The sequence below is a fragment of the Drosophila mauritiana genome, chromosome 3R (assembly GCF_004382145.1).
Source record: "Drosophila mauritiana strain mau12 chromosome 3R, ASM438214v1, whole genome shotgun sequence".
Lineage (NCBI taxonomy): Eukaryota > Metazoa > Arthropoda > Insecta > Diptera > Drosophilidae > Drosophila > Drosophila mauritiana.
The window spans coordinates 15,968,629-15,979,749 of NC_046670.1; positions in this window are offsets into that span (position 1 = coordinate 15,968,629).

Sequence of the window (11,121 nt, forward strand, 5' to 3'; positions counted from 1 at the left end):
AATCACCGGCAGCGGAAACTTCTGCCAGCCAGGCACTGAAAGCAAAAGTGTTTTACTGGACTCTCTCGAGTGGCAAGTGGCAAGTGAAAAGTGTGGCCGTGAGAGTGGTGGCGTGGCTGGAATAGAGATTGGCTAAAAGCATGCCAACAGCATCTGGGCCAAACGCCAGCGCACAAAAATTAATATGCAATTAAATGAAAATTAGCAAAAATGTGTGGCGAATTGATAATAATATTTAATGGCAAGTCAATTTGTTGCGACCACCGAAACACACACACAACCAGGCTGCCTTCTCGCGATGAAATGGCCTAAACACCGATTTGCATATGTGTTTTTGCCAGGGAGTACGGGTCAAAATAACCGAACTGAACTCAACTGAACCCCAACGCATTGTTTGCTTGCAATAATTATGCATGAATTATGCATGGCCACAGCAAATTGCAATCGGAATCTGCAGAAAGGGAAGAAGATAGTGGGAAGTGAATTCCAAGCGATAAATCATGCGAAATATATATAAGCATATTTTCTATAAAGTTAAAGGGAGTATATAATAACTTATATAAAGCACAACTTATTATACATTTATAGGTATTATACCTGTATTCCTACCTCCAATAGTTTGTACCAATCATTCAGCAGATTTCTTTGAGTGATCTATAGATCCATGATTTAAACAAACCCCCAAATTTGCGGTGCACATGAATGCCAACGAGCCATGCTAACACCACTTTTCCGACTAATTTGGCAGTAAAGAACAGAAATGCTGACCCCCCTCATCCACCGCCCGAATTAAATCGTGAACCACAAACAGGTGCAGGATAATGCACACCAATGAGCGAATTTCACTGTGCAGTTTTATTATGATTATAAATTGCTAGCCGAATAATGTTAATTTTCGGAATATATACCTTGCACTCAGCCTTTTCCACCGGCGCAACGGAAGCGATGAAAATTCGCTCCGAAATTAGTTTGCCGATCATTTGTGGTTCATAAAAATCCGGCTAAATGTAAACTGTAAATAATCCTGGCCAAATAAGTATGCATATACATATAGTGTGTACATATTTGTATTCAAAAGCATGCGGACGCGGGCAGTCTGTTGTTATGCAATCGGAATATTCGGTTGGGCAGCTCATTGAATTTAATTATATAAATGAACATTTGGTGGAGCTCAAGTGGATGCTGCCATGATATAACCCGACACGACACCGACCCAGGCCAAAGTTTTCGTAATTTTAATTCGATTTAATTGCAGTTTATATGGGCATGCATAATGCACATTCTATGGGCATTTGATTTGTCTGTTTGGCGAGCGCTTTGCATTGTGGCAGATAATTAATTTGATTTGCTTTGAATTACATGTGTAAGCATAATTTTATTCTGAGTGGGCTTAAATCGGCTACAAGCTCTTGTAATTGAAGAACCCAATAAACAATTTTAATTTTAAGCTCTCAGCTATTATTAAATTTTAGAAAATAAATCACTTGTGAAAATACACGAACATGCATATTTAACTCCATATTCTTTGATATATTTTGAATGTTGAAAGTAACAATAAGTAGTATTAGCTTTCAGCTCGATAGCCAACAAACTTGCACTGACAATCCCCTGCAAACTCGCTAATCACAAAGCTAAATGTTCAATATCAATTAAAAGTTCAGGTGGCTTTGGCAAAAAACGTAACTAGAAAAAACCAAGCATTTTATTTCAATTTTTGAGCCCGATGTCGTGGGCCGTAATCCCGAGAGCCATCCCTTCCAAACGAATCGGCGATACTGAAAAATGAATAAAATTGATAAGCTGCAAAAATGCAATATTTTTTTGCGCTACCAAAATGACATTGAAATCGAAAGATCTGAGCAAAAAGCGGGTATTGTCATGCCATGCGAATACTTTTTGCACACAGTGTTGTAAATCAAAAGTGTTTCGCCATCGAGGCGTAGCACACATTTATGCATAAATTGTATTTACATTTCTATATCCAGCCAGAAAAAAGTGGCATATCGCCGCGCAATGTCCGCTGCTTGTTGCACTCGTAAGCTGCATATTTATGTATTTATTTGCCGGCTGCAAACAAAGAGCGATTTATTCGAACTTTTTCCCCTGGCTTTGTATGTGATTTCCATGCGAGCGCATTAAATATTTGAAGATCGCGCAAAAAATGTTCGAGTGTCAAGGCTCATTATTGATTATGTATGCATTGCTAGAAACAACAAAAGGGGGTTTAACTCAATACTAATGATTTTCTTTTGACTTTGTTTTTATGCACTTGCTGTGAGTTAATAAGCTAATATTAATTAAGGCGGCTTAATTTTTTATCTCACCTATTATGCCAATTGTGCGACTAATGGTTGTTAATGTTTTATTGAGCCGATTAACCAGTGTCAAAGATCTTACTCTACGATTTTTCGGTGCACTGAATTCACTTTCCCTCAAAAGTGCAAAATGCATACCTGTAAATTCAAATCTAAAATGTCACAGCTTTCGAGTATTCTGCTCACACAAAAGTCAGCCAGCTGCTGGCAGATTAATGCATTTAGGCAAAACTAGACCAATTTACGATAACACCTGCTGGGCTTTCGCTTTTCCGCTTTCCTTTCAGCTATCCCAACCATGGAAATCCGCACAGTATGTAGCTTTAATTTAATCGGCATACGGAGAAGCGCGTTAAATGGAAATGTTGTTATTCAATTGCTTGTTGAATGCAGTGACGCGTGAGTGGGTGAGTTGTGGGTGGCTGGCGATGGGTTTTGGCCACTTGAAATGAGTGGCATGTCGTCCTGGTTTCGGGTGGCGTGTCCTGGCTACCGGAGAATGCCGGCTGCCGTAACCCGTAGCCCCTTACCCACACCCCGAATCCCGGAACTGGGAACTCGGAACTCGGAGCCCGTAATCGTTGCTCAGGCGACATGTTTACGGCGGTGCGTGCAGTTGGCTTGATGCATGTTTATTTCCAGCTGCAATTGAATGCTGCATTGAGCGTATGTATATTTATATGTATGCCGACATATGCGCTTTACACTCAAGAAAACTCTAGATCAAAAAGAAATTAAAATTGAGAACTTTTTTTGCATCTATATCTATATTCATATAGACTTTCATTTAGCAGCGCACTCAGGGATTGTTTAAACATAAATGTATTTAACTTACCTTATACAATGTCTTTTTTCCAGTATATGCATTGGTACATTCATGCGGGCCATATAATCCTCCATTTTTTACGGCATTTTATTCCATCCGTCGGAGAAACAAACAGACGTGTTTTTCATAATGCATTTTTAATATAGATACCCCGCCGATGACTCCGATTTCGATTTTCTCTTTCATCGCTTTTTAAAATTCATTTCAATTTTCGGCCGTCTGGCTTTTTTATGGCCTTTTGTTTATGGTATTTATTTATAAACAATCAGTTGGCCCCATTGAGTCGTAATATACACTCTTTTGCCTTCGCCCTGCAAGTGACAAAAAATCAATCAAAAGTTTATGGCAACCGCGTATCACTGCAGTTGATTTATGTCCTGCGGAGCTGGCCACCTCTGTTTGATAAGGACAATGCTGCTACTCGGCGGCATTCAATGGAAAATATACAAAGTTTCACAAGGCCAGCTTAATCATTCACCTATGGAGTAGTGGATTTCCACCGTCTGAGTGCATTTGGCTCTACAAACGGATTCAGCCGAAGTCGACCATAAAGCCACAGCTTTGGTTGACCTTTAGCGAAGGCCTAAATGCCACGCCCACCGCCCTCCTCAACTTGCACCCCCATCGAGCACATTAATAATTTTCGCTATTTGCTAACAATATCAAGTGGCAAGTCATTATTCATGGCAAACAGCACAGAACAGAGAGAGCGGAGCGGAGCAAGCAACTAATGACTATGAACAGCTTTGGTCATGGATATTTAGGTGGGTGGTTTCGGGCCAGTTCATGCAGAAAATTATATGCATTAAACCCGTGATTATGTTGTCCAGACGGGCTCGCCATTATTACAGCTGGAAAAAAAGCAGAAGAAAGTAAGCCAGTAGCACGACAGTGCAAGGACGTCCTGAAAGAAGAGCGGATGAAAAATGCCCTTTAAAATATATTAAAAGTGTTGGGAATTATTTGAAAATTTATGATGGTTAAGTTCCAGTTTCTTTTCTTAACAAATTTAATGAATTTTTCTTAAAACTACTCAAAAAAATGCAAACTTATAGACAGAAGAATTTCTTTCAATCATTTTAAGTTAATCTAATTCCATTAGAAGTCTCGATCTGTTTTGAGTTAATGTTTCTAAACTATTTTGTATTCAGAAGTACAGTATTCCCTCTTGAAGAGTATTTCTAGCTACGACAATTGTTCGGTGCAATGTAAGTCACCAGTGGGCGTGGCCTGAACTTGCTCAGGTTTAAGCGAGCCAAATAAGGATGCCATTTTAACGGCCACAGCAGGAAAGTTGGCTTTAAAACTAAGGCGAAAATAAAAAGGCCATGCGTTGCAGGGCCGGGCTCATTTGCTTTATGGAAAGTAATTTTTGGTGAAGTTTCGCAAGACTCCGGGCGGAGAGCACCTTTGGCACTTCGCCTGAGGCTGTGGCAATTATAACACGACTGCCATATGTTGCAAGTGGCACTAAGAGCTGTGGCAGCTGCGTGCTAGATGCATGCCGCTGCGCTGCGGGTTGCAACTTGCAGGTCCTGTTAATGTGTTGCACTTAAAATTTATACGCCCAAAATGGAGCTGGCAGACAACTTTAACTTGTTGTTTTTCGCCCCAGCCTTGTGCGCCTGCAATGGGTGGGTGGGGATTTTAAAGTGCCGTGGAAAAACCGCAGGACTTCACGCGGGCAATGTGCGCATCGTTTGCCGAGCTCGGAGGACATAGCTGCGGTCGACCGCCACAGGTGCAATATATAATTCAACCGCAATTTTAATTATGTTGGTAGAAAGAAGCAGTCGGTAAAGTGGGCAGGATCCAAAGGTACATCATTGCGTATGCGAAATCTGTACATTCAATATTTACCAAGTTAAGTTTCTCAGCGCTCCATTGTTTTAAAGTAAACAAATAAGAGCGGTTGAATTCTACTTTACTGAGGCCACACGGCGTATGCGCAATATAAAACTTCTATAAAATTCGTCGGAATATTGAAGAACAATTAAGCCAATAAACTCTATATTCTGTCGAATTTCGTTGGCCCAATTCGCTTGCACCTGCGAATTTATAGACCTGCACCAACTGACAGCCAAAGATTTATATGACTGCATTAAATTTCCATTAACGTTAAAACTAAGCAAATATTTTAGCCGCCTGCCTTTAACGAGACCCTTTGACTGGCAAGGGAAACAGAAACAGAAACAATCACAGACACAGACAGGGCTTAGATGCAGATACAAATGCAGTAACGGTTGCAGTTGCAAATACAGAAGCAGATACAGATGCAGTGGCAAAACAAACTCAAACAAAAGCTCACAAGAGCCGAAGAGCTGAAGGGCTGAAGGGCAAAGGCGGCGGCAGCAGTAAATGAACATGGAATTGTGTGCTGCATGGATTCGTTTTGGCAGTGTGTTTAAAATGTTAATTTGCTTGTTTAACTTCGGTTTTGGCTGCTGCTGCATTGTGGCACTCAAAGTGGCTAGAACTTCATCAGATCCTGCGCCCTAGTCCCGCTCGCTCCTTTGAGCCGCTCCAGAGCCTCCGGTTTAGTCTAAACCGAATGCATTATTTATTTCCATGCCCGATAAATTGGCAACTATTTATTTGGGACTTCTTTGGAGCAACTTAATTTAATGCGCCTCAATTTATTTGGCCTGCAACTTGTTTTCCAACTGCACTTTGCCATATAATAAATGTCAGCGAAAGGTGAGCGGAGTCTGCAGGAGCTTTCACAATTCTTGTCCGCTTAAATCATATTAAAGTTGTCATAACAAACTGCATAAATTATGATACTTTTTCAGCCAGAAAACATCAGTGGCGACGGGCTTTGTGTTTGTGCTCGCATGTATTATAATTAAGAATAATGCGTAAAGAGAGATTCTATGGCAAATCAAAATTCATGAAAAATTGAAAAGACTCCTGCATGGTGGCGTGGAGAATAATGCGCTGTGAATGCGATTCCCAGATACCCTTTCGCACTTTTAGCCAACCGAAGTGTCTGGCTGAATGGAAAATCGCTGGGACAGCACCTGATGCACTTAACAAATCAGAAATCCCCAATTAAATCAATCTTGTTGCAGTTGATGCAGCAAATTTTACGCATATCAATTTGATAAAAATAAAAAGAGACGAGACCAACAACGGAAACCGGAAAAATAAACACATATGTCGAGCTCGAACAGAAAATAAACAAACACAAAAAGCGTTGGTTTAAAAAACGTTGCGGCTGAATTGCAATGAAATAATAATGGTTAAAAATAGCTACATAATAAAATTGAAATTAATTAATTAAAAACAAGAACGCCGGCAGGACAACAAAGAAAAACTGCAGTGCTGTGCCGGCGCAGGATCGCATCGAATCAACAATGGCAATTATCATTATCATCAGCATAAATGTAAATTACACTTTTGTGTTTTGGCCAGAAGTAAAAATGGCAAGTAACCAAAAAACAAGTCGGGCACGAAGACGGGCCCAAAAAAGTATGCTATAAAACCCTGCACTTTACAATTGCACTCAGACGAGGCGAAAAGGTGGTCCGTGTGTTGGTATTGGTGCCGCTCTGTATGTGTGCGGATGGCAGACAATACATAACTGTGAATTTAGATTACTTATGATTATTACGAGTGCCGTGTTTCGTGCCAAAAACCGTAAAGTTCTCCTTGGCCTGGGCTCCCCTGCATGTGCAATGGACTACTCCCACAAAGTGCACCTACCTTCACGGCGATGGCGCCTTAACGATCTGCTGTTTAGCATACTCCATACCTCTATACCTCTATGCTGATCGTAAAACTAGCCCAACCACCGAGTCGAGTGCTCTTTTATTGCCAAACATAAAGCGGGAGCGAGCTGCACTCGTTCCCCAAATAAGTTAACACTAATGCTCACCATAGTTAGCCTTCAGTTTATTAGGCTTTTAGTACTGCAGCATTTACATCTAATTGCAGGCGCCTTCATTGTTGAGCGTGTGAAATATGAATGACTTTAAGTTTTATTTGATCTAGCTTTATTTAAGAACTTTACTTTCCAAACCAATGAAGCAATCAGCTGCCCAAAACTCGGCCAATTGAAATGTACTGTTCATATGCTGGCCAAGCCGCAGTGTAATTAACATGGCACAGGACGTGGGATAAAAAAAAAACAACAGCATTTTGCCACCGATATTTATTATTGAAATGTAATTGAGCCATCCGCTCTCTGGAGCGTCGTTAAGCCAGTCTATACTTATAATTAGCTGCGTTAACTGCTGATGGCCAATGCCACGCCCATGCCCACGCCCCCGCCCACGCCATCTGCTCCAGCAGCTGCTACTGCTGCGCCGGGTATCTTTTGGATACAGTTTGGACCACTGGCAGTGTTAAGTTTAATTTAATTGCCCAACAAAAGGCCCAAAGCAACAGCAGGAAATTCCGAGCACTTACCCATTTATCATTATTCATGTGGACCGCACACACACACATTGCCTTATTACCACCACACCCATTCGCACATTTGTTGGCCTTGTTTGTTGCCACATTCGCAACGGAGGGAATATGTGTAAGCCGTGTTGTATTGGCCCACCACTTCATGTTTGCTCATCCTTCCCGGCATCCAAACATTCCTATCTGTGTTTGTGTGTGTGTGTGTGTGCTTCTGTCTGTCTGTGTGTGCGTTTGTGTCATACACGTTAATAATTGTAAATACCCACACAGAGAGGCGCGAGTGAGCTTTATTACTGCCCGGCGTTTTTGGCGTTGTTTGTTGGCTTAAACGTAACCGCACATTTGGGGAAATTATTGTTAATAAGCAGCTGCGTTTGTGCCATTAAAGTCGGACCCGATTTCGGTTGCCAAAGTCCCAACTGATTCGTATTGGTGAGCCCATTTAAACGGCTCCACTTTCCGTTGGTAATGTCCTTTGACCAAAATTCAATAAGTTTTTAATTATTTAGCACGCCATTAAAGGTGACCCACCATACAAATAGTTGTGGGATTTCACTTATAAATTTGATCACATTAGACGCTGCTACTTAAAAACTCAGATTGTTATTTGGGACATTTTAAAAGTATGAATTTTAAATAAAATCCAGGAGTTCCGATTTAGTTTCCACACATCGTAGGCGCAGCAGTCTCGGCAGGTGCATTGTAATTTCAATTGAAATATCAAAAAGATAATTAGCATAATAATATTGCACTCCAACATGGCAGGCACACACACACACACACAGGCACGGAAGGAATCCCAAATGGTGTGGAGGCAGTGAAAGAGAGATGGAGAGAAATTTATTACCGCCAACACACGTTGAAGTCCCATAAAGCGCTTTTGCACACACACACAGTGGCACCTACCCACACACACACACCTATACACACAGGGAACACATTAGCGTTTTGAAATCAACTCATGGGAACGGCGGAAAATAGTGAATTCTCTTGCCACGAAACTCTTTGGCACAAATTTGAATTTTATTTGCTACTTCCGTCGCTATATTGTTTGACTACTGGCAGGTGGGTGCCACGCCCCCTTCCACTCGGATACGCCCGCCTATAAGCCTACACAGCAATGGAGTTGCATATGCATTATTGCCAACCCAGCGGCAATTCAGCTATTGCCATTGCCAACTAAAAGTTATAAATAAGTCAGGCTGCTAATGTTCCACAAATTGGCATGAAAATAAAGTAGAACGCACTGGGGTGAAGTCATAGAACAACATTGAAGTCAAAGCTAAGTAAATAAAACAAGAACTCCAGGGGGTCTTAAGTCTTAACACATACTAAAATTAAAGTCAAAGCTATAACTAAACGGAATTTGGGCACCCCAATCGTCATCTCAAATAATCATATGGTCATTTCGAATTTTCATTCGTAGAATATTTCTAGCACTTAAATTAGAAAATATCACTAAATAATATTTTCTTTAACAGCCTTTTTCAAGTGAAATGAAAAGCTTATAAACAGAAATTGACTAAAGTCAGCAGTCATGCCAGTTTATACAATATCCTGGCACAAAATTAAAAAATCGCAGCTTTGCGGAGGGTTTTTAATTAAATCCCTGCATATTTGACTTGTTCATGCATCTGCAGCTATAACTCTGTTAAAAAAAAAACAAAAATAAATACAAATTTCACTATCAGGCACGGGGACATTTGGTTTATGGAAATGTTTATATGTGTGCCTATATATTTTTATTTCCGTTTTTCTAGTTTATAATTGAATTACAACAGATTTGTATAGACGCAGCGTAGTGAGGATTTTTGTATAAATTTATACATACCATACATATAGTTTTAGAGAATAATTTGCATGGCCTGAGCACCGAATTCAGCTGACAAATTACTAATTGAAAGAGCCCGGCAACTTTACATGAACGGGGCGTGGCACTCGCTTCACACACACACACACACGCCCAAGCGCACACTAAAGCACTAACGCAAGTACACTTGGAACAATTAAGTTTGACTTAGGAGAGACATTTAAAATATTAATATGCGCTAGCCTGATTTTTAGCTGATTTTAGTTGAACCACCTACGAATAAAGTTACCTATTCTATAATTCATCACTGCACTGGCAAGTTGGTTCAATTTTTTTTCAGTGCACTGCACGGTTCGCTCTGGATACGCAGTGACCTGTGCGAGTCGCGTTTGTTTGCCCAAATGCAGAATATGCGAGCTTGTGAGCTTCGAGCGTCTAACTAGCCGCGATTTTGCCCTGGACATCGGGATTTGAATCGGATTGGATTGGATGGCATGGCATAGGATGGCATGGTATGAAATGAAATGAAAGGGGAGGGGGCGCAAATACCCAACCATTCACTTGGGGCATGGCCCCCATGGGTTGGGGGGGAACTGTTGCAGCGGGCGCCGCCCCTCGTTTTCACTGATTTATATGCAAAACGCGAGGAGCGGCGAAAAACAGTTTTTCAATTAAATTCGTTTGAGTTGTCTGCGCTGGATTTCAATTTGAAGGCTGTCGTATAATTTATTAGCATTAACATTAACCCCGCCACAACTTGATCCCACTCCTTGGCGCTCGACCCTCGGAAACCGCAGCCTCATCAAATGCGGCTCAATCCAATAACAGAATGTGAAAAGCGCCTGGGAAAATGTGACAAATTTGCTTTTCACTTTGCAAAATTAAAAACGCTCACATAAAGTATACTCCCACGTAGATACAGTAAGGCAAGAACAAAAAATCCTAAGAAATTGAACGATTTTTTTTTTCCATTCATCATCGCAAAATTTGCTTGATGAAGCCAGCGGCATAAGTCGTTTTAGGTGCTTTATTTTATCATTTGTCGATAGGGTATAAGCAATCTAATAGAGATTTAAAAGCACAAGCAGCATCAGGGAATAACTAAATATATGGAGGGATTAATATACATTATAAATTCTTAAAAAAAAATGGGGCTTAAATCGAACTTATTTTACATACTATCTGACTGAACTATAAGATTTAAAGATACTTAGATGTCATAATAAGCTAGCTTAGTTTATAAGCATAGATTTTGTTTAAAGTTCAAGTAACCCTTCTGAAAATATGCGAAGTATTTACTAGTATCTAAATGTGATATCATTCCTGATTATATCTATCAATAATAGCTTGCGTAAGAGTATGAACTCCCTGACCAAAATTGTCTGCTCCTTTTCACTGTGACTTGGCAAACTTAAATCCCAGGCATTTGATATTGATTTACTTAAAAGGCAATATCAGTTTGCAAAGCAGCAACCCTTAGCCCGGCCAACCAGCCAACCAGCTAACCCCCCCAAAAAAGTTTCCTCTCCCCCTCCCTCGAAATCCTTGGAAACATATCGAAAAATGCGAAAATTGTACAATGAAAATTGAAGTGAAATTAAACTAAAGCCCTGGGGCGATAACGACTGGCTTGTCACTCTCCACTGTGGAGCTCCCAACCCCCCTTTCAATCGCTGTAGTCTACCCCCATGGCAACCTAAAACCCCTCCGACTCCCCCTCCCCTCTCCTTCCCGGCTGACTCGACTTGTTAGCATTCATT